At 40.4% G+C, this 27,259-nt stretch overlaps 1 protein-coding gene and 1 long non-coding RNA gene across 2 annotated transcripts in view; one reads left to right on the top strand and one right to left on the bottom strand.

Annotated features, from left to right (window-relative positions):
- The window catches only part of RYR3 (ryanodine receptor 3), a 524,410-nt gene that overhangs the window by 377,766 nt on the left and 119,385 nt on the right, over positions 1 to 27,259 (bottom strand). The gene's annotated exons all lie outside the window — the stretch shown is intronic.
- Positions 4,030 to 5,211, top strand: LOC132669316 (uncharacterized). Its single transcript, XR_009606084.3, has 2 exons — positions 4,030 to 4,361; positions 4,730 to 5,211. It is a non-coding gene; the product is annotated as an uncharacterized LOC132669316 (long non-coding RNA).

Here is a 27,259-nt window from a genome sequence, read left to right as displayed (position 1 = left end):
CTCTTTCTACCACATGCCATGCCAGAATTTTCATGGGGAGATTGCTCTAGAGGAGCAATATATAAAAGTCCCCAAATAGCTAAAGGTAACCACTAGCAAAGCTGGAAAAATCTTATGGAATCAGCTGCATCTGGGCAAGGTTCAGAGATAAATGGATAAAGAATGCCTAAAAGCTATATAAATCATAGTTAAGTTTGTTTTTCTGTAAATCTTGCTTTAAGGGGACACTTAACCTTCTTAGGCCTCAATCTGAGTTGACAAATGGATGTTCTAATAAAGGTTTTAGTTTATGTAGAGCTTAGAAATACAACTTGTTGCTTCAGTATATTCTCTTTTGAAGCTATAACCCACAATTCAAGTCGCAGCCCCTAAGAATGTTGGTTCAATAGCAGCCAACCTCACTGGAGTCTTCGAAGAGGGGCGAGAAGATAGAGTGCTGTTGGCTTTGCTACAATGGAGATTTTATCTTACAAGTTACACATTTGGAAAGCTAAAACCTCTATTGGCACTAACCCATTGCTGGAGGTTTTTATGTAATTATGGTTAAAGCATTAAGATTTTTTTTAAGTCTGTCTTGTGCATTGATTGATTTCACTATTTCAATTTTCATATAAATCCATTCCAGAAGAGTGGTGAAGAGTACCAGTTTCTGAAATCAGATGGGCTGGGTTGGAATCTTGTCTCTGCATCTAGCTATGTAGTCTTTGACAAGCTTTATTAACTTCTTGCCTCAATTTTTTTTTTTTTTTGCTTGTGAAATGGGAACAGTAATAATTTTTTTATGCATTGTTTGAGGTTAAATGAGTTAGTAAATATAAAATCCCTGAAACCATAGTTGCACATAACATTCACTAGATAACTATAATATTAACAAAATACTATTATTTAAGAAGCCCTTTAAGAATAATCAGCATTCACTTCCTTATGTTTCCTTGTAACAATAGAATTGTTTGATTTTCACATATATTTCATTGATGTCTCCAAAGTTACAGCTATGATTTACAAAGAGAACTTGAGCCGATTCAATGGGGGGAGGGGGGTGATGTTAGTTGCTTTTGTGACAAATGAGATGCTCCTTTAAACCTAAACAATATAAAATTCCAACAGATTACTAACCCAAACCCATTCTATCAGCCCTACTTTTGGAAGGTTTAAGTTAAAGGAAAATGTCTTGTTTCTGTCCTTTAATAGATGGTCAACATGCTGGGTGATCACGAAGACTGACCCAAATGAAAAGACACAAACTGTTCCATTTACCTTCTGCCCCGACCCATACCCCACAAACAAGCCTGCCTATTTACTCCACCTAAAGGCTGGATCTTTCCCATTCTTTGAAACCAGTTCTAGTACTGGGAAATAGGCAAATAAATATGAGCTAGGACCCCAATTTCTGCCCATCTCTCAAGTTCTAGTTGGTTGCTGGAGTAGAGGTCCTTTCCTGTCCTTCCACCAGACATTGAGTGCCCTGGACAGCCTAAGTCTGTGGTGGCTATTTAACAGAAGAGGAACCAAAAACAAATTCCAAAGTCCCCAATGAGTACTAATTAGATTCCTCACTGGCTGCACAGCTTTGGGTAAATCCTTCCTTTTATGGGCCTTATTTACAAAACAAAGTTAAAAATGTCCAAGTCAGAGACTGCTATTGGAAGTAACACAATCGTGCATGTACATGCATTCTATGAACTGTGAAACAGTACAATCATAACAAATACTGATGATCCCAAATCTTGGCCTTTGTTTTTTAATCTCCCAGTGTTCCTGGCCCTATCATGCTTGCTGTGTCACCTCCAGTTCCTCTCCACACTTGACCTCTGGCTTCTAGATCTTCTCAACGCTTCCATCCAAAAGCTGGCAGGCCCCTGCAGATGCCGCAGATGCATTAATAATCCTGCAGTTAACATAACCTGCTTGTTCACCTCAACAAATCTGACATGCAGTGCATTTTTCTCTAGTGTTTTTTTTTCTTTTCTTTTTTTTTTTTTTAACGTGGGCTCCTCTTTTCTGACAATCCTGACAACTTCCAACAGAGCTATGCGGCCAGTGGGCACTCTCTCCATTCAGTTTATATATTAAAGCCTCTACCAGGCAAATGGGCTGGTATATGAGGGTGGGGAGGAAGCAAGAGGAGGAGGAGAGGGTGCAAGACTAAATACAGGTAATGACTGATGGCCACTGCTATCTGCTGGGGCAAAAAAAAAAAATGAAGCCCTATTTACTGAGTGTCTAATATGTACCAGTTCTATGTCAGGCACTTTATAAATACTAAGTCATTCAATACTGACAATAAACTCATATGCATATTACAGATGAGAAACCAAGAAGGCTCAAAGCATACGCCATTTATCCAAAGTCACACAGTGGTGGAGACGAAATGAGAATTAGGTTCTGCTGGAATGGATGGAGGGGAAAAGTCACCTCATCTTTACTTTCAGCCACCTCCATGTGTCTCCAATAAGAGCCACAGGGCATCTTATTTCTGCTTGTTTTGGAGACCACTGCAAACATCAGAGGGGATGGGAATAGGTACTGGAGGCTGTAAGCTGGAGAGTCACTAAGTAGGCCTTCTATCTTGGGGCAGTAAGAAGGACTGGAGTAGGAGATGCTGAGTACTGCTGTTTCCTGTGGTTCAGAGCATGCGTTCTGGAATCCTTTTCCTTCCTGCCATCTACACGTGCATGTGAACTGGGCATGACCCAAATTTCTGCTTGGCAGGACAATCAGGGAGCCTGGACTGAGTGCTTCTGCAGAGATAAGGATCCTGCAGGCTCAGCAGTCTGAATAAAGACTACACATGTAGTCCGTAAGTGGATGCTGTATTCAAACAAAGACTAGGGAGGACGAGAGCTCTGTCTACTAGTAGACAATGCCACCCTGCTCCCCACGGTTCTGTCTCAGCACCCCGGGCTCTGTACACTGATCCGCAGAAACATTTGACATGGGGCAGCCTGAGACGAGGGCAGGAGATGGAGTGTTTTTGCTGCCTGCACAGCCACAGCAAACGTGACTTGGGGCTTGGTGGCATCCAGTCCCTCCCCTCTCTGCCTCTGATCTAGCCTTAGGAATCAATTATGCGTTATAAACTCGCGATCAGGCTCTTGTTTTCCCAAATCAAGTACAGCCAATGGACTCAAGAACTAATTATTTCCCAGGACGTGCTCTTTGTGCAGAAGGGCGTCTCAGAATCTCAGATTCATGATCAGACACCTGAACTCACTAGCCTCTGCTTGGGTGGGGGCACGGCAAGTGATGCCCCTGGAATTCTTCCCTTTGAAGAGTGTTCCTGCTAAGATGTCCACAGAACTAGCTCAGAGCTGCAGCCTTATCTTCTCTCTGGGTCTCCATGCTTCAGTCACAATAAGGGCAGTGGAATATGGATTGAGAGGAAGGAAATGACTAATTTGTGGATAATTTGCTCCCTAGGAGGGACCGGTAGAACTGCCCCAAGCAAAAATTCAAAATAGTTTTAAACATACTTCTGGATGTTCTCCCACCTCATTCAGAACCTGTTCCATTTCCTCAACTCCCTTTTGTCACTCTCCTCCCAGAATTTGTCTTGATGCTTCCCTCTGGCTGAATACCTTCCCTTCACTCCAGCAGGAACAGCCAGTCTTTGGAACGAAGATTTGAGCTCTGGAGTTACGGATCTACTCCTACACACACAGTCAAAACGTCCATGCTTCCAGTGTTATCACAAAAAGCAATCTGATTAAACCTCAGGAAACTGTCGAGATTCTTCCAGGTTTCATTAGGGCATGGGGGTTATTTTTACAACACATGGCACTGCTACATTTGAAATAGGTTACCAAGAAAACAAATGTATTTCTGTCATGTGTTCAATAACCTTCCCCCACTCATGGTATGTTATGCTACAGACAACCTCTCCAATGGCCTCCAGTGATTCACACCCCTGTATAATCCCTGCCTGCCCCCTGAACATGGCGAGACCTAGTGGCCTCATTCTGACAAAAAGAATACAGCAAAACCCAGTGTGATGTCACTTCCAAGATTAGGTCACAAAGAGACCGGAGCTTCCATGTTATGCATCCTCCCTTGCTCTTTCTGGTGGACACCAGCTGCCCCATATAGAGAGATCCATGTGGTCAGGAACCGCTATCTGTTGCCAACAGTTCACAAGGGCCAGTCACTGCTAACAGCCAGGTCAGTCACCTTGGAAGTGATCCTCCTTCAGTCCAACACTGAAATGACTACAGCCCCTGATGACACCTAGACTCAGCTTGAGAGAGACCCTGAACCAGCAAACTCCGCTAGGCTGCATCCAGATTCTTGACCCACAGAAATTGGGAGATCATAACCGATGTTTGAAACCACTAAGTTTGGGGTACTTTATTACACATCAACAGGTAACTCATTACTCTGAATCACAAGTTCTGAGCACTGAAATGCCTCAGGACATTCATGTCAGGCCCTAGAGTCACAAATATCTGACATTTGTACCACTATTACCTCCTCCCCCCTTTTTTAAAAGTTTATTTCAGAGAGAGAGAGAGAGAGAACGAGAAAAAGAGAGAGAATCCCAAGCAGGCTCTGCACTGGCAGCATGGAGCCCAATGCGGGACTCGAACTCAAAAACCGTGAGATCATCACCTGAGCCAAAATCAAGAGTTGGACGTGATGTGACTGAGCCACCCAGGTGCCCCCACCACTTCCCTTTCTGGACCTGTGGGAGGTGTGGATCATCCATCCTTGTGTTTCTCTCCTCACACTCCAGGCAGCCACCTACAATCAACTGGAATGGGCAACCAAGATAGAGCCCTTTGTCCTCAGGCTCTGGTCTGTCACAAAAGTGTCATCACCTCTGTCAACTAATGAGGCCCAGAATCAGCTTCTTCAAGACCTTGGCTCCCTTACTCTCTTCTCTGCTTTACTTTAAAAGTCTAACTACACTGGGGCAGTAAAAACACACAAAAAAATTTGTGTTTTGATTTCTAGATAAACCTCACCTTTGCTCTCTCGGCAAAAGATCCCTCATTACTTTATCATTGTGGAAATACTTATCCGTGACCAGAATTTTATGTAAATTCCTTATTTCATCACTGTTCAGCCACTTTCAAATCTCACTTGCAATGTTCCTTCTTTGTTCCCTTCTTCAAAAATATTCATCTCTTCCTCTAGAAAGTCTACAATAGTCTCCCCTGGTCAGGATGTTTTATAACTCACCTAGAAACATGAATAAAAGATTGGCCTCCTTAAGTATTTCAAGGTTCTTTTCGTGCTCAACCGGTGCATCTTTTCAATGGTGCACCGGGTTGCCTAGAGGGAAGGGTCTGCTGTTGAGTCTTATCTATTCTTAGTCCCAATTAAACACGACTTGGGTAAGGAAAAGGAGGAGGGGCAAAAGGCAATGCTAAAATTCAAACCTTTCCTTCTAAAAGAAATGTCAGGATAGAAAACTGGCTCCACTTTCTCCTGTGGTTAGCTGCTGGGAAGAATTCTGCTTCCCTGAGAGGCGGTGCCCACAGTCAGAGAGTCCCTCCGTGGAAGATTCAGCCACCTCCAGGCAATGGGAACCAAGAGAAGATGGGAGGCAGGAACCTGAAACCAGCTTAGGAGGAGATACAACCTCTTCACAGGATTAGCTCTGTCCTATTTAATTCCTCTGTCAAAGATATCCAAGTTGAAACTATAATGCAGGACAATTTTCATTAAGTCAGTAATTTCTCTAAAAAAAAATAAAACAAAATAAAACGTATTTGCATAATTACCTTACCTTTGATACTTTTTAATTTGGGGATCTTGAGCAAGTAACTTAATTCACTGAGCCTTTGCTTCCACATACTCAAAGTGAGATTTTATAGAGAGTATAACTCATGGTGAGTGCATACGAAACAGTACTTATTATGATTATTATCTACTGAAGTAAATAACAACAGAAAGTTGTGATCTGAGCTTTAGAGCCATGTTGAACAAAAGAACTTTCTGTGATGACGGTAGTGTTCTAAAATCTGTGTTCAATACAGCAACCAGGAGACATGTGTGGCTACTGAGTACTTGAAATGTGGTTAGCCTGAGGAACTGACTTCTTAATTTTATTTTAGTTCATTTAAATTTAAATACCTACATACGGCCAGTAACTACCATATTGGACAATGCAGCTTTACTTTTGATTGTCTGCATTGACCAGAAGGCCCCACAAAATATAACCTTGACGTCTTAAGGAGTCCAAGAGCCCAATATTGCTCTGAAGAAAGCCCCTTGTAAATGGGCATGGGATGGAGAGGGAAGTCCTTGCAGGCAATGATAGTGCATCTGACCTACAATTAACAGGATATTCAGTTCCAGTTCTGAAGACTACTGGTCATTTGTACCCTGTTATCATCACCTAGTCACCCTAGTGGCTACTGGCTGGATGAACTCAGGGGGTTCTCTGTGTGAAGCTAATAAGAATATGGGAATTTAAAATAGTATCAAGTTCCAAGCAAAGAACAGATTAGCTATACTGATGCTATGTGAAATATGTAAGTTGTTTGCAAGCTAATATTAACATCTATGTATCCTTCATCTCCTTATTTATTGAGCACTCACTACATGCTAGGCTAAACACCAGAGTACAAAGTTAAAAAACACCATTCTTGACCTCGTTTCTCTCATTCTAGTCACAGTTAGAGACAAAAGTAAACAACCATGGTACAGGGTGAGAAGTAAAATAAGGTGAATTCAAGAGTGTGATCGACTCCATTTGTTGGAGACAGAGCAGAAAAGCTTTCTCAGAGCAGGAGGCAGCAAAGCAGAGTCACAAAGGCACCGCACAAACTGCCATCTCCAAAGTGAGTTAGACAGGGAAGGGCGCTCCTGGCAAAGAAGTCTATGTGGAACCAGACATCTTTGAAAAGCATCAACACTTCATGATTGGCACTTAGGAAGCAAATCTGGGAGGAATAGAGAACAGTGGGGATTAGAACACAAAAGACCATCCCACAGAATTTAAATCTTATCTCCTAGAAAATGGGACACCACTAAAGGATGTCAAATAGTAAAGGAACATTGAGATTGGGGATCCGATCTCTCTGATGCTGTGTGGGAGATCAGAGGGAGGGCAGGACAGGAGGCATGGGGATGTACCACAAGACCTATGCACCAGTACAGGGGGTGGGTGTGATGGAGGGGAGTCAACAGTGGTTAACAACATTAAGATACTAAAAGAAAGGCTGGAAGCTTCCACATTAGAGTTTTTGGGGGGGGTTAATATGATTGAAATACTTTGATGAGCTTAATTGTGTTCCCCCCAAATTCATGTTTAAGTCTTGACCCCCAGTACCTCAGAATGTCACTATGAGAAAGAACCTTTAAAGGGGTTACTGAGGTTAAATATGGGGTCATTAGGTTGGCCCTCAATCTAATATGACTGGTCTCCTTGTAAGAAGAGGAGATCAGGACACAGACAAGCACAGAGAAGTCAGGTGAAGGCACTGGATGAAGACAGTCATCTATAAGCCAAGGAGAGAGACCTCATTAGAAACCAACCTTGGTGACATTTTGATCTCAAAGCCCCAGCCTGCAAGCCACGAGAAAGTAACTTACTTTCTTTGAGCTACCTGGGTCAGTAGTCCTTTGTTACAGCAGCCGTAGCAAACTAATACAAACATAGTATGTCTACCTTTACACCAATTTCCACCCATATAAAGTGACATTGGCCTTTATTATAAAGCTTCCATATCTGGGAGAGTAATGCTTGAGTTTTCTTAGGTCTTAAATTTAAAAAGAATTTTTTTTTTACTCCAATCTCTTTCGCCCAGTCCTCATGAGAACACGAATTTGAACAAGTCAGGAAAATAGAAGTTAGTGAGGCCAATAGAAATTAAAGGCATTTTTCTCCAGGTTCCAGAAAAAGATTATTAGTTCACATTCTAGAAAGCTCTCACAGAGAAAATAATTACGAGTGAGAATATTGAGAAACTAGCTCCACTAAAAACCCTACTCTGGACAACAACACTGAAGCCACTCCTCAGAGTTCGTGTACCGGGCTTAAGGGAAACACATCTACAACATCTCCTAATAAGGTGCCTCAGGGCCCTAGAACCTTCAGAATCTCAAGGCTCATCTTCATTATATAACTTAAAACACTTTATAATGTCATTTATGACAGCACAAAAAATACACCAAATTTCTTCTTTGGCTGTGAAATGTATAAATCCAGTATCCCAGTACCAAATAATGATGAAGTTGATTTTTAACTCGTATCAAGACAATACTCATTGAATTCTTCCCTTGAATTTCTTAAGTCTCAAAAGGGCTTTCCTGTCTGTGTGCACACGCACGTGTGTGTGTGTGTGTGTGTGTGTGTGTGTGTGTGTATTTATTCTTGTGGTGAAACGACATAAGCAAAGACAGGAATTCACATTATCTGAGACCGAAAGACAGAGGCAGGGTCTCTGTACTTTAATGATGTTTACTAAACCCTAGGCCCACCACGTGTCTGCTACCTTCCCTAGAGGGGACTTCAATCAGGAAAAATAAGATGTATTTCTCTCCTCAGATGGCTAATAAGCATTTCAATGTGAATAGGCCAAAGACTAACCTTTTCATTTCTTACTGTCTTTGTCAATACTGCAAATAACACCATTCACGCAGTTGTTCAAACCTCAAACCTAATACTAGTTTTTTTAATTGGGGCATAATTAACGGTGCTATATTAGTTTCAGGTGACAATATAGTGATTCCATAACTCTATACATTACTCAGCACACTTCATAAGTATATTCTTAATCCTCTTTATGCAAGGTTTATTTTTTCTTTTAAAAAATTTTAATGTTTATTTTTGAGAGAGAGAGAGAGAGAGTGAGCTTGAGTGGGGGAGGGGCAGAAAGAGAGGGAAACAGAATCTGAAGCAGGCTCCAGGCTCTGAGGTGACAGCACAGAGCCCAACGCAGGGCTCGAACCCACCAACTGTGAGATCCTGACCTGAGCCCAAGTCAGATGCTTAACTGACTGAGCCACCCAGGTGCCCCTCCAAAGTTCATTCTTGATTCCACCTTTCCCTCACCCCTCTATCAGTCCCTCAGAAGCTCCTATTGCTGCCACCTCCAAACACACCCTGTCTTCCCATGTCACGGCACCCTCGCTGCCCACTCAGGCCCAAGCTCTCCCACCTCTGCTCTGACCATGTCAACAGCTTCTTCATTCACCTCCCTGCTCCCTTCTGCTCTCCAGCCTGGTTGACATCTCAGCAGTCAAATGGAATCCTTTCAAGACATAAAAGATCATCCCTCTTCTCTGCTAACCACCCTTCAAGACTCTGGATTTATTCTGAGAAAAACTGGAAACCCCTTGTCTTGTTCTCCAAGGTCCAACGTGAGCCATCCACTGCCTTCATCTCTACCTCAACTGTCATTCACTGGGACACACACAATGGCCTTATGTCCTTGAAAGTGACAAGCCTTTCCTCTTTTCAGGGCTTCTGAACTGACCCTTCTCTCTGCCTGTAAGGCTCTTCTGCTAGCTCCTGCATGTGGCTGGCTCACCCACCGCTTGGGTATGAGGCTGGAACCGAAGTGCTGAGACTCCCTCCCCTTTACCCTCTCTCCCCCACCAACAGTATTTCAGAGCACCTGCCACAGTCCATCTATGCACGTGCCTTCTCATTTGGCTCTTCCCCATTGCAAAGTCGGCTCCGTGAGGGCAGGGGGGTGTCTTCTTCATCCCTCCACCTCCTACCACACTCTGCACATGGCCAACGCTCTGTAAGTAGTCCCCAAACAAACGTGACCTCGGAGTGGGGACCATGGCTGTTTCACACTGAACCCGGCATAATGAGGTACTCTCCTACTGCTCTGAAATTGCAATTAGCAAAATAAGAATCACTTTTAATTTTTCTGATTTTCACAAAGCAAATTAAAATGCAGATGGGCTAATTTGAGGGGCGGCTGCTAAGAAAACTTCCTGTTCTAACAAGCTTCCCACTCACATGGCCAAATAATCAGTGTCACTTAGCTGTCTATACTGAGTCTGTGATTGCCTCCTGGACTCAGCTTTGAGCAGAGACCCCATTAGTAGCTCATGAAATAGAACACAACTCCCACCAGAATTTTATTATTGTGAATCCCAAGTTGGTTCTCCAGACTAAAAATTTAATTTCAAGAAGTGGTACCCACAAAGTCCTCAAATTCATTTCAGGCACACCGGGCACCTTGCAATCATCACTGCAATATAACCCACAGGGTATAACATAACTCAATTGCATATGATGGGGGCCTCCTCCAGGAACTGTCGTGTGTTGGATGGAACAGATCTTTCAAGCCGTCCTATGTGGAACCCCAGGTGAACTGTCAACACAGATGCTGAAATCACCAAAGATGATAACAGGAGCTAAATGAAGGCAGGAAAAAAAAAAGGAATCCTAAGGAAAATATAATTAAGAGTATCCCACTACTGTGTGCAGATGGTTGAGGCATATGCAGTGAATTCCTGAATGAATGAGTAAGCTGGACATGTTTCTTTTGTGTCTGCTCCATCAATTCCAGAGTCTGGGGTCTCCAGGTCTTCTAAAAACAATAAAGGACTTGACAGACAATTACTCCTCTTAATGTCAAACCTTCTTTCCCACTTTAGGTAAGTAACACTTTTGATGTGATATAGTCTCATTATCATCAGGAGCTGGTCTCTATCTAATTTCTCAGGGGAAAAAAAATGGGCTAATATCTTTTTAAGTCAATTATAAACTTTTGCTTTGTTAAACAGCCCATACTGAACATAATTTAGCCCACTGTTAATAACAAGGCTCACTGTAATCAAGTTAAATTATTATTTTGTGCCCTTAATGTGTCTGGTGGCCTATTTTAACAGCTCAAGGGCATCACCCTTTGAATTTTTCTGACTTACAGAGTTTGGTTCATTTTCTAGCTGTCGACTAGAAATATTTTGCTTTTGTTTATACAGCTTATAATTCCCCTCCTTTCTCCCACCTTCCAATGTGCTGTGGTCTAGAAATCCTAACTACCAAAACAATCAGAACAATTTTGACTTAAGGACAAATACACTTTGATTATGGCCCTTTTCAGTGAATAAATATGTGAATTTAGTGTTTTGGCTTTGTGGCATCTATTTTGCCTGTTCAGAGGCTTTTGCTTATTATTAGATTACCAATTATTACATTTTAAATGTCCACAGATAGTGGATACGTGACCTCCAGATAAATTATTACTATGGTTGAAACTTTCATCTAAAACCTATTTGGCTTAAGAAAAGGAAATAAGTAAAATATGACATTTCCAAGCCATGTGCAACCTGCTGATATAGTCAGGTGGTTATAACCTCTGGTGCTAATTGTCTTTCTTATCAGCATCGCTATTATCAAATGTCACTTCTTTGTAAACTCACTGCCCTATTTAGTTCAGTCAGAAGCATCACAGAACACCATCTCACACTGAAATCCTTAAATCTAATTCTTCTTTGAAACTAAAAAAAAGAAGTTTTAGAAGCAATGAAAGCACTAATGTATAAAGCAGCACGGTCAAAGGCGGAGGAAGTCTTTATGTTTTTTAGGTTTATTTATTTTTGACAGAAAAAGAGAGACAGTGACTGTGAGCAGGGGAGAGACAGAGAGAGAGAGAAAAAAAAGATAAAGAATCCCAAGCAGGCTCTGCCCTGTCAGCACAGAGCCTGACGTGGAGCTCACAACCCATGAACCAGGAGATCATGACCTTACCCAAAGCCAAGAGTCAGATGCTCAACCAACTGAGCCACCCAAGTGCCCCAAAAGCAAAAGTCTTTAAACAATGAACTTCTATAGCAAGGCATTTTTGAAAAATTAATTCTATGATTACAGAGTTTTGAGAAGATATGAGAGAGCTGGTTTGGTCAAGTGGCTGAGAGCATGGGCTCAGGAACCAACAAAATGTGTGGGTTTGAGTTTCCATTTGTATGAGCTTGTGTGACCATCGGAAAATTACTTCTCTCCCTTTGCCTCTATTTCCTCACCTAAAAAATATAGTAATGGCACCTACTCATCAGTTTTTTGTACAAATTAAATCATTTGCTATGTTCCTGGAAATTTTTAAGTGCTACAGAAGTACTAGTTAAAACACCTTTTATACAAAGATGATCCCTACCAATGGATTTTCGGTCCAAATGACATTTGTTAATGCCATTGCTGAAACAGATGGTCAGAAAGCCAGAATGAACACTGTGCCAAACAGAGAATAAAATGGTGTGCAATTTCCGCTAGGTATTCTTAACCCTAACTGTAGCACGACTGCAATAAATCAATTCGGTGAAGAGTACTATAAATTTAATCCATAGCACTCAGCTTTGTTCACAGCCTGCCCAGAATGATGGCAGACCCTCACCACTGAAGTGACCCTGAAGATGTGGCTGGCTGAGCACAAAGTGCTTGGTAATGACAGAAACCATTCAGCTGTGCAACGCGTGTAACAAGGGGAAGAAACCACTGCTACACAAGGGCAAGTAACTTGAGAAATCCTTGTTACCACCACCAGAACAAGCCAGGGACAAGTCGGCCTGCCCCTGAATTCAGAGCTCTGGGCACTTGTTTGTTTGCAGCTCTCCTAACTTCCTTTCCTTTTTTGCCTTCTATGTACTTGGTAAAGTGCATTTATTAAAATGCTCTCACTAGGGGGCGCCTGGGTGGCTCTGTCGGTTAAGCAACCGACTTCAGCTCAGGTTATGATCTCATGGTTGATGGGTTCGAGCCCCATGTCAAGCTCTGTGGGCACAGCTCAGAGCCTGGAGCCTGCTTTGGATTCTGTGTCTTCCTCTCTCTCTCTGCCCCTCCCCCACTACTCATGCTCTGTCTCTCTCTCTCTCTCTCTCTCTCTCAAAAATAAACATATACAAAAAAATAAAAAAATGCTCTCACTAGGTCTATTCAGTACTACTTCTCAAGGTGAATTTCATGGACCATCTACATCACATTCATCTACAAGTTGAAAAATTCAGATTTTAGGGCTCTGCCAAGTTGAAACAGAATCTAATAGGGATGGAACCTGGAATTTTAGAATATTTAAAAAGAAACCCAAAAGATACATGGAGAGGCTATGTTGGAGAATCACTTTGATACCCGCACATTTTAAAGTCCTCATGAATGATATTTAGGATCAGATAATTCTTTGTTATCAGGGCTGTCCTATGTGTTGTAGGATGTTCACCAGCTTCGCCTGCTTCTACAGCAGATGTCAGTAGCACTACCAACATGCCCACTGCAACAACCAAAACCACCTCCAGACATTGTCAACTGTCCCCTGGTGGGTAAAACCACCCCTGATTGAGAACCACTGAGCTAGTCCAACCTCAGACACACACACACACACACAGGAATATCACTCGGCCATAAAAAACAATGAGATCTTTCCGTGTGCAACAATATGGATGGACCTAGAGGGTGTTATGCTAAATGAAGTAAGTCAGACAACGAAAGACAAAACCATATAATTTCACTTACACGTGAAATCTAAAAAACAAATGAACAAACTAAAAAACAGACTCTTACATATGGAAAACTGGTAGTTGCCAGAGGGGAGCCACGTGGGGGGATTGGTGAAATAAAGTGGATTAAGAGGCCCAAACTTCCAGTTATAAAATAAGCCACAGAGATTCAAAGTATAGCATAGGGAACATTGCACGTAACAAATAGTGGCTCCACTTACTGTGGTGAGCATTGAGTAATGCACAGAATTACCAAATCACTGTATTGTATACCTGAACCTAACATTATCAATTATACTTCAATAATCTAAATAAATAAAACCACTTAAGAACATAGGAAAAGATAAAGACTACTCTCATTCATTAGCATAAATTAAAAAAGAATAACTGCAAACTGAATCCAGTAGAGAAAAAGATAAATGATGATAATAATAATCGAGCACATTCTTGGGGCGCCTAGGTGGCTCAGTCGGTTAAGCGGCCGACTTCGGCTCAGGTCATGATCTCGCGGTCCGTGAGTTCGAGCCCCGTGTCGGGCTCTGTGCTGACAGCTCAGAGCCTGGAGCCTGTTTCAGATTCTGTGTCTCTCTCTCTCTCTGACCCTCCCCCGTTCATGCTCTGTCTCTCTCTGTCTCAAAAATAAAATTTAAAAAAAGTTAAAAAAAATTTTTTTAAATAAAAAAAATATATAAAAATAATCGAGCACATTCCAACAATTTTAAGTTGGGTATAACATCAGAAAGTATATTTATGTACTCGATCATATTAATGGAATAGAAAAACCATATGATGATCTTAATCGATGTAGAAAAAGCATTGGAATATCAACTCACAAAAAACAAAACCTCTAGTAGACTAGGAAGTGAAGGGAACTTGCTTAAGTCATATTCAATGATAAAACACTGAAAGGATTTCTTTAGGAAAATTAAAACTAGTCCTGTATAACCACTATCATTACTATTCAACATTGTGCAGTAAAATACAGCAAAAGACAAAAAGGTTTTCCAGACTGACTGCCCCAGTTTGCATTCCCATCAATAGTACAAGAGGGTTCTCCTTTCTGCACATCCTCACTAACACCTGCTGTGTCTGGTGGGGGTGATTTTAGCCATTCTGGCACGTGTAAGGTGATACCTCATTGTAGTTTTGATTTATATTTTCCTAATCTAGGATGTTGAGCATCTTTTCATGGGTGTGTTAGCCATCTGGATGCCTTCTTCAGAAAAATGTCTCTTCATGTCTGTTGCCCATTTTTAAATTGGATTATTTGTTTTTGGGTGTTGAATTTGTAAGTTCTTTATATGTTTTGGATACTAACCTTTTATGAGATATTTCATTTGCAAATATCTTCTCTATTCCATAGGCTGACTTAAGTTTCGTTGATTGTTTCCTTCGCTGAGCAGAAGCTTTTTATTTTGATGAAGTCCCAATAGTTTATTTTTGTTTTTGTTTTCCCTTGCCTCAGGAGACATTGACTGTAAGAGGTTAAGGACTGTGTTCTCCTCTAGGATTTTTACAGTTTCATATCTCATATCCAGGTCTTTAATCCATTTTGAATTTACTCTTGTGTATAAGAAAGTTGTCCAGCATTATCTACAATGGCCAAATTATGGAAACAGCCCAAGTGTCTACTGACTAATGAATGGATAAAGAAGAGGTAAATATATCACACAATGGAATATTACTCAGCCATAAAAAAAAAAAAAAACAATGAAATCTCTCCATTTGCAATGACCTGGGCGGAGCTACAGAGTATTACTCTAAGTGAAATAAGTCAGAGAAAAACAATGACCACACTATTTCACTCATATGTGGAATTTATGAAAGAAAACCAAGGAGCCAAGGGGAATAAAGAAAAAGAGGGAAACCAGGAAACAGACTCTCAACTATAGAGAACTGATGGTTACCAGGTGGATGGAGAGATGGGTCAAATAGGTGATGGGGATTAATGAATGCACTTGTGATGAGCACCAGATGTTGTATGAAGTGCTGAATCCCTAACTGTACACCTGAAACTAATATTATACTGTGTATTAATTAGAATTTAAATAAAAACTTTACAAAATCCATTATTTGCAGTGTATATAACTTCTTGCCTAGAAATCCCACATGAATCCAAAGAGAACTATTGAGAATTTCACAAGGTAGCTAGTTCTAAGATCAACATCCAAGAAGGCAAAAAGTATTCCTACATCCCAGTTGTAAAGGGTTACAAAACCAAGAAGATTTAAATAAAACAAGAAGAGGGGTGCCTAGGTGGCTCCGTCGGTTAAGCATCTGACTTTGGCTCAAGTTATGACCTTTCAGTTTGTGAGTTCGAGCCCTGCGTAGGGCTCTGTGCTGACAGCTAGGAGCCTGGTACCTGCTTTGGATTCTGTGTCTCCCTCTCTCTCTGCCCCTCCCCTGCTTGTGTGCTCTCTCTCCAAAAATAAAAATTCAAAAAATCAAAAATAAATAAAACAAGAAGATATAATAAGAGGGGGAGAGGGGAATATAATACCGAAAGATTAAAAGAGCTGTATTTTAATTTTGAACGTTGAGCTTCACTTCTTGACCATAAATCAACACGTGACCCAATCACTTGCATTCCTACTTCAATTTCAGAGCACCCACAGAAAAGACCTTCTAGTTTGTTTTATTTGTATCCTTTTGTTTGCGTAAGTCCTTGGAGACTGTAGTTTACTGTTTTATGGGCAAGAGTGTATATTTATCTGACATAAAGGGTAATGTGCTATCGATTCCATTCTTTTAGTTATGTTTTTAGATCTATCAATTTCAGAAGAAAATCATAAGCCTTACAGACATTAAAAAAGACCTGAATAAATGGACCATGATCAAAGATAAAAAAGAGAATGTAAAAAACGTCAATGTCCTCAAATTGATCTATAAATGCACTACAGTGCAACAATAAGCAGCAAGTGTGTGTTTAACCTGATAAGTTAATTCAAAAAATTATATGTATGGAAGATAAAAGAGTAATAGCTAAGACACTTACAAGAAGAATAGTGAATAAGGGAGGAAGACTTGCCCTACCACACAAAAACACTCTTTTAAGAAGTTCTAGTAGGGGCACCTGGGTTACTCAGTTGAGAGTCCAGCTCTTGATTTTGGCTCAGGTCATGATCTCAGGGTCAGGGGATCAAGCCCTGTGTTGGGCTCCGTGCTGAGTGTGGAGCCTTCTTGGGATTCTCTCTCTCCCTCTGTCCCTCTCCCCAATTTGCACGCTCTCTAAAAAAAGACAAAACAAAAACTTCTACTAAGGGAATGTGGTGCTGGGGCTGAGATAAGCATCTAGACCAATGGAAAAGTACAGTGCAGGAATAGACCACTGGCAGATCCCGTGAGTTGGTTCATTCAGTACTTATTTCAACCCCATCCCTCTTGCTTTTGTACATAGTGGAGGCTACTCAAACACTCTAATCCCTAGCCTCCTTTTAGCTAAGGGTGGCGTATTTAACAGTTTTATATGGTATGATTTAGGCATAAATCATCAGGGAAATTTTCTCTTCCTGAAAAATTACAAGGGAATGAATTAAAAAGATCAGGTTTACAGTTCCCTCTCTTCTTCCTGACTTGAACATAGATACAATGCCTGGACATCAGCAGCCCTCTTGTAACCACAAGGAAAGTTAAGCATGGCAGAGTTGTCATATAAAAGCAGTTCAGGACCTTGACGATGCTGTTAAATGGCTTGCCAGCCTCAACTACTTTCCCCAGACTACTTACTAGATGAAACACATCCTGTTTAACAGGTAATATAGTCTATTCCTTATAATCAAACAGAACGTTAACTCACACATACACACAATCTTGATATTGACAGAGGTCCAAGTATCAATCATTACAATCAGTGATGCCAAGCCAAATGGTTAGCCACCTGAACAGACTAGATTCCTCACTTCAGAACTCAACAACAGCAATTCCAGGGGTTATTTTTTTAAGCTTAAAAAAAACTGAGTTAGTTGACACACATTACATTAGTCTCAGGTGTACAACACAGTGATTCAACAAGTTTATCTGTCATGCTATGCTCACCCCAAGTGTCCCTACTGTTTGTCACCACGTAATGCTATTAAAATGCTATTGGCTATATTCCTTATGCCGTGCCTTCTATTTCTGTGACTTACTCATTATGTAACTGGAAGCCCATAATGTAGCTACCACAATGTAAGTAACGATCACTTACGTAAGGAACAATTGAAAGATCACACATCTTGAAAGACTAATACATCAGATTGCATTAAAATTAAAAAATACAGCTTCATCAAAAGACAGATAAAATAACAAGACAAGCCAAAAATTGGGAGATCATTGTAACATATAACCAACAGCGTAACAATCATAATGTACTCAGTAAGAACTCTTACAAACTATTTAGAAACTAAAGTAACCCAGTATAAAAATAGGAAAAATCCATGAGCAGCAATTCCAAAGAAGAAGGGAACACAGATGTCTGATATATATACGAAAAAGATGCCCAACCTCAATGCTAATAAAAATTAAGGACACAATGTGACACCATTTCATTCTATCAGATTTGAGAAAAAAAAAAAAAAAAAAAAAAAAAAACTCTAAGAAAACCAGTATAGCAAGGACGTAGAATAAGGAGGATTTAAACATTGATGGTGCAAATGTAAATTGGTATAAGCCCCACTCTGCAATACAATTTGGCATTATATGATACCGATAAAGATGCACACAGCTTAGGGGCACCTGGGTGGCTTGGTCGGTTAAGCGTCCGACTTCGGCTCAGGTCATGATCTCACGGTCCGTGAGTTCAGGCCCCGCGTCGGGCTCTGTGCTGACAGCTCAGAGCCTGGAGCCTGTTTCAAGTTCTGTGTCTCCCTCTCTCTCTGCTCCTCCCCTGTTCATGCTCTGTCTCTCTCTGTCTCAAAAATAAATAAACGTCAAAAAAAAAAAAATTAAAAAAGATGCACACAGCTTATTTGACCCATCAATTCTCACCTCTAAATATAAACACTGTAGAAATTCTCACCCACATACAAGCATGTGTATAGTAGCACAGTTTTGAAATAGAGTGTGTGCATGCACGCGCACACACACACAATCCCAAACTCTCTGACAGAATAAAATCACTGTGATAAAAGTATGCATTGGAATACCACAGAACAGTTGATAACTAATAGGAACGATGATATATATATCTCAGCATAAATGAAACTCAATAAAATTGCAGTAGAGTATGGAGTGTGATACCATTTATATGAAAATTTTAAAAAGGAAAAAAATAATGTTTTAATAAACACTAATGTGTTTAGAGAAATATATATGTAGCAAACCCTAAAGAGAAATGACAAATAGAGTTATTTGGTCAGAGGTTATCACCAAAGAGAAGGGAGAGGAATACAATTGGGAAGAGACACTCAGTTATTTATAATGTCTTGTTGCTTTAGCTGAATAGCAAAGACATGTGTTCCTTTTTATTTTTTGTACCTCACAGACAGGTACTATTTATTTTTATATGAATACAGTGTTTTGTAAAATTGCCAAGGTTCTACATCAAATCCCGTTTTCAAAAATCTTGCCATGAAATTGGTCACTGCTCTTCTGTTATCAGAGGAGATGGCTTTAGGGACATGGAAATATGATCAAGAATAAATGGATTCAACCGAATTCCAACACCTTCTGAGGTATACTCTGAGATCTCTATGTGCAGATGACAGAGAGCTCCCCCAGCTAAAATAAGCTCTAAGCACCGCATCTACGATACATCGGAGGTGATTTGCAGAACCAACTTCTGAAGCTGTGCCTGGCAAACAATCAACAAACAAGTAGTGAATTTTACCATGGGGGAGCACAAGACAGTATTTTTACTGAAAAAATAATCCATATTCGACCAACTGCCTGATGAGCTTTCTCTCTGGCACAACTTAGAAAAGAGGACTTGATGGGGCGCCTGGGTGGCTCTGTCAGTGAAGTGTCTGACTTCAGCTCAGGTCATGATCTCTTGGTTTGTGAGTTTGAGCCCTGCATCAGGCTCTGTGTTGACAGCTCCGAGCCTGGAGGCTGCTTCGGGATTCTGTGTCTCCCTCTCTCTGCCCTCCTCTGCTCACACTCTGTCTCTCTCTCTCAAAAACAAATTAGCATTTAAAAAACATTTTTTTAAAAGAGGACTTGATGACGGGGCGCCTGGGTGGCTCAGTCGGTTAAGCGTCCGACTTCGGCTCAGGTCATGATCTCACGGTCCGTGAGTTCGAGCCCCGCGTCGGGCTCTGTGCTGACAGCTCAGAGCCTGGAGCCTGTTTCAGATGCTGTGTCTCCCTCTCTCTCTGCCCCTCCCCTGTTTATGGTGTGTCTCTCTCTGTCTCAAAAATAGATAAACGTTAAAAAAAAAAAATTTAATAAAAAAAAAAAATAAAAGAGGACTTGATGACAACACAAACTATTTCTAAAGACATTGACCCAGTGTGGTATTGCCTAGAAAAATAGCCAACAAAATGTCAACTATCATCAGGAAAGGCACAAAGTATTATCTAGTAATTCTGGATAACAAGGGTGCTTGGATAACATATGGTACACTGTGTGCAGTTAAAATTGTTGCACTTGAAAAGGAATTCATCTGGAAAAGATTCAAGAAGATTAAGTATAGTGATCAAGGGGATGTGGTTGTGTTCATAATGAAACACAAGAGTTTGCCCATCCGGAAACTAAGATTTCAAAAGGAGTATGACTGAAATATACCAACTTCTCCAAAGGTGTGAATGAGACATTTTAAAGCATGAGAGAAGGAGGGGGAAATCAACATAGATGGACAGCCTGCAATGTACTCAGCTACTAAATTTGGTGCTTTTTCACCCATGTTCATTTTATTTTTAAAATGTAAGAATTTTTTTATAATCATGTGAAACTCATTACTCCAAAAGATGCTACAGAATACATAAAAGTAACTTCTTACCTCTTCTTGCCCTTACTCATCACTGCATTTATTTCTCTACACATCAATCTTCCCTGTTGTTTTTTAAACTCTCTGAGAGTACCTTTACTTCCTTTTCATCTTTTATGTCCAGCACATAGTATCTGAGACAAGCTTTGGCACTTAATATATAAAGTGAAATAAGGGATGAAAATCTTTAGGTAACTCCAAATGTGCACTCATGGTTTAATAATGGAATGAAGGATTTGGGGAAGACATGCCTGACTTAGATACTTAGGTTTTTTAGGTAGCCTTCACAACCCAACACAGAGCCCAATGCGGGGCTTGAACTCACAAGCCTGAGATCAAGACCTAAGCTGAGATCAAGAGTTAGATGCTTAATCAACTGAGCCACCCAGGTGAACCTGATACTTGGGTCTTAAAAAAAATTACACAAGGATGCTCTTCTGTAACAATGGATGTCCTATAGAAGAGAGCGCGATGAGCAGTGTGTGTGGGGTGAGGGAGGGGGTAGTGGTGGTGGTTGTGGTGGGGAGGCTCCTGGGTCCAGTCCCAAGTGGCAGTTTTATGCTCTATACACACTAACAGAACACACACCTGAGTATACACAACATAAAACCCCAATCTATACAGCAGATAGCAAGGACTTAGAAGGTCTCCTATCTTCTTCCTCCCCAGTGTTTGCATGGGTCCAAGACTGATGAAGACAAAGGTCAATACAGGTTTGGGGCAGTAGACAAACCAAGTGAAAGAGTTGATCAATAAACTGATGCAGCAAACATGATAGGCATTTTTTCCAGGGTTATAAGACAAGATTAATTTAGGCCAAAGAGTTGGAATTCTATGGATTTTTCATCTTCACTTGATATAAGCTAGACACTGCAAAACTAATTAGTTCCAAGTGGGATTATCAGAACTATAAAGAGCTTCACATCTAGTAGAATATAAGTGGCCCACATGATGAAAAACTGAGGCGAGATGGTTGACTATCGTAAGACTAGTTCCACAGTCACCTGAAAACCCGACTTAAATGCAGCATTGTTACAAAGCTCAGGAGGGATGATCTTAAGTGACAGGAAGCTTTAATAGCCCAGAGGGAAGAAAAATCTTGGAACAGCAATTTTCCTCCAACAGATGATGCGAGGACAGGAAGGGGGCTGGCAGGTTAAACGTAGGTGTATTGTTTTGAAAACTACATTTATGTAGTTCAATCATATCTTTTGTGCTCTGAAGATATCAAGCTGTTCCGTAACTAAAAGCAGACATTTGGCTTTCTTTCGGCTGTTCTAGTCCTCTTTTTACATCAGCACCTATGATTTTTATGATCCTCAAGGCGACTACTTGTGACACTCATCTTGGCTTTCTCTACAAACTCATTCAGCCACGAAGTGAACATGAACTTACGCTCATCTGAAACTGCGTAATTAATATTTGTGAGGCACCTATGAGGTAAACCACAACCAGCTGTTACATTAGCATTTTACAAGGAGCCAGATCTGCAGGCAAGGACAAGCATTCTGAGCGAGGGTAACTTGTACTTAGCAGTACAAAGAAATCCTATGTGCAGTAAGTCAAGTTGTTTGTTATCTAAAATATGCTGACTGGGGCGCCTGGGTGGCTCAGTCGGTTAAGCGGCCGACTTCGGCTCAGGTCACGATCTCACGGTCCGTGAGTTCGAGCCCCGCGTCGGCCTCTGTGCTGACCGCTCAGAGCCTGGAGCCTGTTTCAGATTCTGTGTCTCCCTCTCTCTCTGACCCTCCCCTGTTCATGCTCTGTCTCTGTCTCAAAAAGAAATAAACGTTAAAAAAAAAAATTAAAAAAAATAAATAAATAAATAAAATATGCTGACTGACCACTGATGATGCAAAAACCTCCCCTGGCCCCACACACTTCCCAGTCCCACCACAAAAGGGGCAATGCTTTTTGTTTTAAGCTTTAAATTAGATCAGTGATACATGAACACATACTTAAGTCTTTTTGGCATTTCAGAAAACGCTGTCATTTTCCATTCCTATCGCTCTCTTCCCAAAAGTAAAAAATGGGTTTGCTTCCCCTCAGACATACCTATACACACATATACATATGCTCCCATCTATGTGTGACTATACGTAAATGAAACTTACATATACATACATATGTGATATATATGATATGATGTCATATATGTGATATATATCATATGATATATGTGTCACATATATGATATCTATTATATGTATATATGTGTCATATATGTATCATATATGATATGTATACATACAGAAACTATGTGGTAGCTCATAAAAGACATACTTGTCAACTCCCACCATCCCCCCCCCCCCCCCACACACACACTCAGCACATCTTGGAGATTCTACTGTGTTGGGCTGCAACAGATATAGCTCATTCCCTTTCACTGCTTCATAGTTAACCTCTGAAGGTATTAAAGTACCTCTAAGTACCTCTGTTATTTGGTAATAGGCTTTTTTTTTTTAAGAGAGCATGCACATGAGCAGGGGAGAGGTGGGTAGGGGGGAGAGAGAGAGAGAGAATGAATGAATAAATGAATGAATGAATGAATCTCAAGCAGGCTCCACATTCAGCACTGAGTTTGACATGGGACTTGATCTCACAACACCAAGATCATGACCTGAGGTGAAATCAAGAGCTAGACGCTCAACCAACTGAGCCATCTAGGTGCTCTGGTAATGGACACTCTTATGCTTACCTCCTGCCAAGTACACTGAAGTAGAAACGCATGGTTGGATAGATACTTGCACCTCACCTTCTAAAGGGCTGCAGCAATTCAGTCCTACCAGCCATGCATGAAAGGCCCAGCGAACCCCTATTCCCACCTACTTGTGGCATCGCCAACAGTTTTATTTAAGGCAGCTCACTTTGACCTACTCTTTTCTGAACCTCTCAGTTGAATCATTTTTCTAGGCAGGAATAGGGAAGGTGGGTCTAAGAAAATGAAGACATAAGAAAGTAATTTATACTGTCTTCTTAGGCTGCCAGCAGTTGATGAGCTTTCTAGCAGGCACAGCTCTCAACACATCTATGCCTCCCCCTTCCTTGTTTTTCCTGACACTGGTGGGAAACCTCACTCATTCATTTGCCCATGTGCCCCTCTCTTAGACCAACCCTAGGTGTATCCAGCCTGAAGGCCTTATGTGCTCCATACAACTTCTGGCCGAGGGTGTTGTAGAGAGCCACAGAAATGTCTTTGTCTCATGCTACTATTTCTATTTCCTGAAGGAAACCCTAATAATGAACCATCTTTTGAAAAGCAATCTTATTTATGTCATACAATATTTAACAGAGCTTTCTGTCCTTCCAAAGCCAACTGTCATAGCTACTCAGTCAATACATAGCTTTCTAAATTATTCATTGAATTTTTGTGATTTTTCTACACATCCTCAAAAAGTTCTCAATAAATCAATTTAAGGAAAATGTACAAAGGAGGAAGTCCCTTAAAATAGTGTTTTGAGAGAGGATGGAGTGTTGGGAAAGCGTTCATAGTTCTGAGGAGTGTTTCTTCTCTTCAAAGAGCTTCATTAAAGCACAATGAAACCATTAGTGACATCAATGGCACATTTTAACCAGTAAATTAGACAGCAACATTAAAAGCTCAAAACTGATCATCAGGGTTGGCTCCCAGAAGCTAAGAGGAAGAAAGGCTAATCCCGTAGCACTACATCCTGCAATTTATTATCTCTGATTTTTAAACCTTTCTCAGAAGAGGCTCGATTTATTACTGCAAGGAAGGTAGTTTACAAGAAAATATTTAAATCTTTCTGAGCTATATGACAACTCTTAGTGCTTACAATACTTCACTAAGATGGTGTACTCACTGGGCTGAAAAAAAAGCTTTGTTTTTTTCTGTCTTCCTTGCAAACTTCCACATTCATCCATAGTAACTGAGCATAAATAAAATTGTAACTTCTTTGGGGTCCCTGGTGGTATAACTCTTAGAAACACTTAGTCACTTTGAAAGATTAGCTTCCCAGGCCTCTTATATTACCTGTTTCAACAATTATTCTATGGTAATGTAGAAAACAAGAAGGATCAGAGTGGGGGAAAAGGAAAAACAAACTCCTGCAGTGTCCCATCCCCAAATGTAAAGTATTGTTTATTTCTCAAGATGGTGGAGCCACTGACCGTTCTGATGACTGAAAGACAAGCTTCTTACAGAGATGATGCTCTTGAAATTCTCAAGGTTCAACAATAAAAGAATTTCAACAGCTTAAGGGAATATAAGTCACCAGATATTCAAATTGCAGTCAGGTATGGGGCCCTATAAGCTCAGTTATTTATAAGACTTTAGCCCAGGACCAGGTGGCTTCACCTATAAATTCTAACAAGTATTCAAAGAAAAATTAATGCCAATCCTTACCAAACTCTTCCAAAAAATAGAGGGTAGACATTTCCAAACTTATTTTATAAGGCTAGCATTACCCTAATGCCAAAACCAGACAAGGACACTACAGAAAAAATACAAGCCAATATTCCTGATGAATACAGATGTAAAAATTCTCAAAATATTAGCAAACTGAATTCAACAATACATTAAGAGGATCGTGTGAGGGGCGCCTGGGTGGCTCAGTTGGGTAAGCGTCCAACTTCAGCTCAGGTCATGATCTCATGGTTCGGGAGTTGGGGCCCCGCGTCCGGCTCTGTGCTGATAGCCTCAGCCTGGAGCCTGCTTTGGATTCTGTGTCTCCTTCTCTCTCTACCTCTTCCCTTCTCATGCTGCCTCTCTCTCACTCTCTCAAAAAATAAATAAATATTTTTAAAAATTAAAAAAAAAAAAGAGGATCGTGTGAGTGGGATTTATTCCAGGAATGGAAGGATGGTTTAATATCTGCAAATTATCAATGTGATAGCATTAAAAAAAATGAAGGATAAAAAGTATAATCATCTCGGCAGATGCAGAAAAAGCATTTGCCAAGGTTCAACATCCATTTATGTTTTTTTTAAAAAAACTCAAGAACATAGGTATAGAGGAAAGGTACCTCAACATCATAAAGGCTATATGTATATGACAAACCCATATCTAACATCATATGTAACAGTCAAAAGCTGAAAGCTTTTCCTTTAAGATCAGGAATAAGGAAAGGATGCACACTCTTGTCACTTTTATTCAACACAGTACTGGAAGTCCTAGCAAGAGGAATTAGGCAAGAAAAAGAAATAAAAGGCATCCAGATCAGAAGTGAAGCTGTTATATTTGCAGATGACATGATATTATATATAGAAAACCCTCAAGACTTCACCAAAACACTACCAGAATAAACAGATTTAATAAAGTTGCAGGATACAAAATTAATATACAGTATCAGTTAAATTTCTATATGCTGATAATGAACCATCAGAAAGAAATTTAGAAAACAATTCCATAAAAAAATACACATGAATAAATTTCACCAAGAACACAGAAGATCTGTACACTGAAAACCCTAAGACACTGATCAAAGAACTGAAGACAACACAAATTAAAAGATACAGTATTCAATCGATTGGAAGAATATTGTTAAAATGTCCATACTAGCAAAACAGAATACAGATTCAATGCAATCCCTATCAAAACCTCAATGGCATTTTTCACAGAAATAGAAAAAATAATCCTAGAATTTATACAGAACCACAAAACACCTTGAATAGCTAAAACAATCCTGAGAAAGACTAAAACTGGAAGCACCGTGTCTCCTGACTTCCAACTATATTACAAAGCTATAGTAATCAGAGAAGTAGGGTATTGGCATAAAAACAGAGAATAGAGAATCCAGAAATAAAATCACACATACATGATCAATTAAATTTATGACTAAAAAGCCAAGACTGTACTATGGGGGAAAGGAGAGTCTCTTCAATAAATGGTCCTGAGAAAACTGAACAGTCACAGTTAAATGGATCAAACTAGATCTCTTATACCACACACAAAAACTAACTTAAAATGGATTAAAATCTTTCATATAAGACATGAAACCAAACTCCTGGAAAACATAAATGGTAAGCTTCCTGACATCCATCTTGGTGATTATTTTTTGGACCTAACATCAAAAGCAAAGACACTAGAATTTACAAAATACCCAAGAGGAACTGTACCAAACTAAAACACTCTGCACAGCAAAGAAACCATTAACAAAATGAAAAGACAACCCAATGAATGGGAGAAAATATTTGCAAATCCTATCTTTTAAGGGGTTCAATAACCGAAATATATAAAGAACTCAGACAACTCAATAGCAAAAACCCCCAAATAATCCAATTAATAACATGGCTAGAGACATTTTTCCAAAGAAGACATACAGAAAGTCAACAGGTTCATGGAAAGGTGCTCGACATCAGTAATCCTCAGGGTAATGTAAATCAAAACCATAATGAGATAGACATTTTAACAGGTGTGAGGTGCTATTATCAACAAGACAAAAGATCACATGTGTTGGCAAGGATGTCAAGAAAACAGAACCCTGGTGCACCGTTTGTGGGAATGTAAATTGGTGGAGCCACTATGGAAAACAGTAGGGAGGATCCTCAACAACTTAAAACTCGAACTACCGGGGCGCCTGGGTGGCTCAGTCGGTTGAGCGTCCGACTTCGGCTCAGGTCACGATCTCGCGGTTCGTGAGTTCGAGCCCCGCGTCAGGCTCTGGGCTGACAGCTCAGAGCCTGGAGCCTGTTTCAGATTCTGTGTCTCCCTCTCTCTCTGCCCCTCCCCCGTTCATGCTCTGTCTCTCTCTGTCCCAAAAATAAATAAACGTTAAAAAAAAAAATTAAAAAAAAAAAAAAAAAAAAAAAACTCGAACTACCATACGATCCAGTTATTCTACTTCTGGATATTTACCCAAAGGAAACAAATACACTAATTTGAAATGTTGCCTGTACCCCCATGCTTACTGCAGTATTATTTATAATAGCCAAGACAAGGAAGCAACCTAAGCATCATGGATGAATAAAGAATAGGTGACAGGGGCGCCTGGGTAG

The sequence above is a fragment of the Panthera onca genome, chromosome B3 (genome assembly GCF_046562875.1).
Source record: "Panthera onca isolate mPanOnc1 chromosome B3, mPanOnc1 haplotype 2, whole genome shotgun sequence".
Lineage (NCBI taxonomy): Eukaryota > Metazoa > Chordata > Mammalia > Carnivora > Felidae > Panthera > Panthera onca.
The sequence above is the reverse complement of the archived record's forward strand: the minus strand, read 5'-3'. Positions and strand labels throughout refer to the sequence as shown.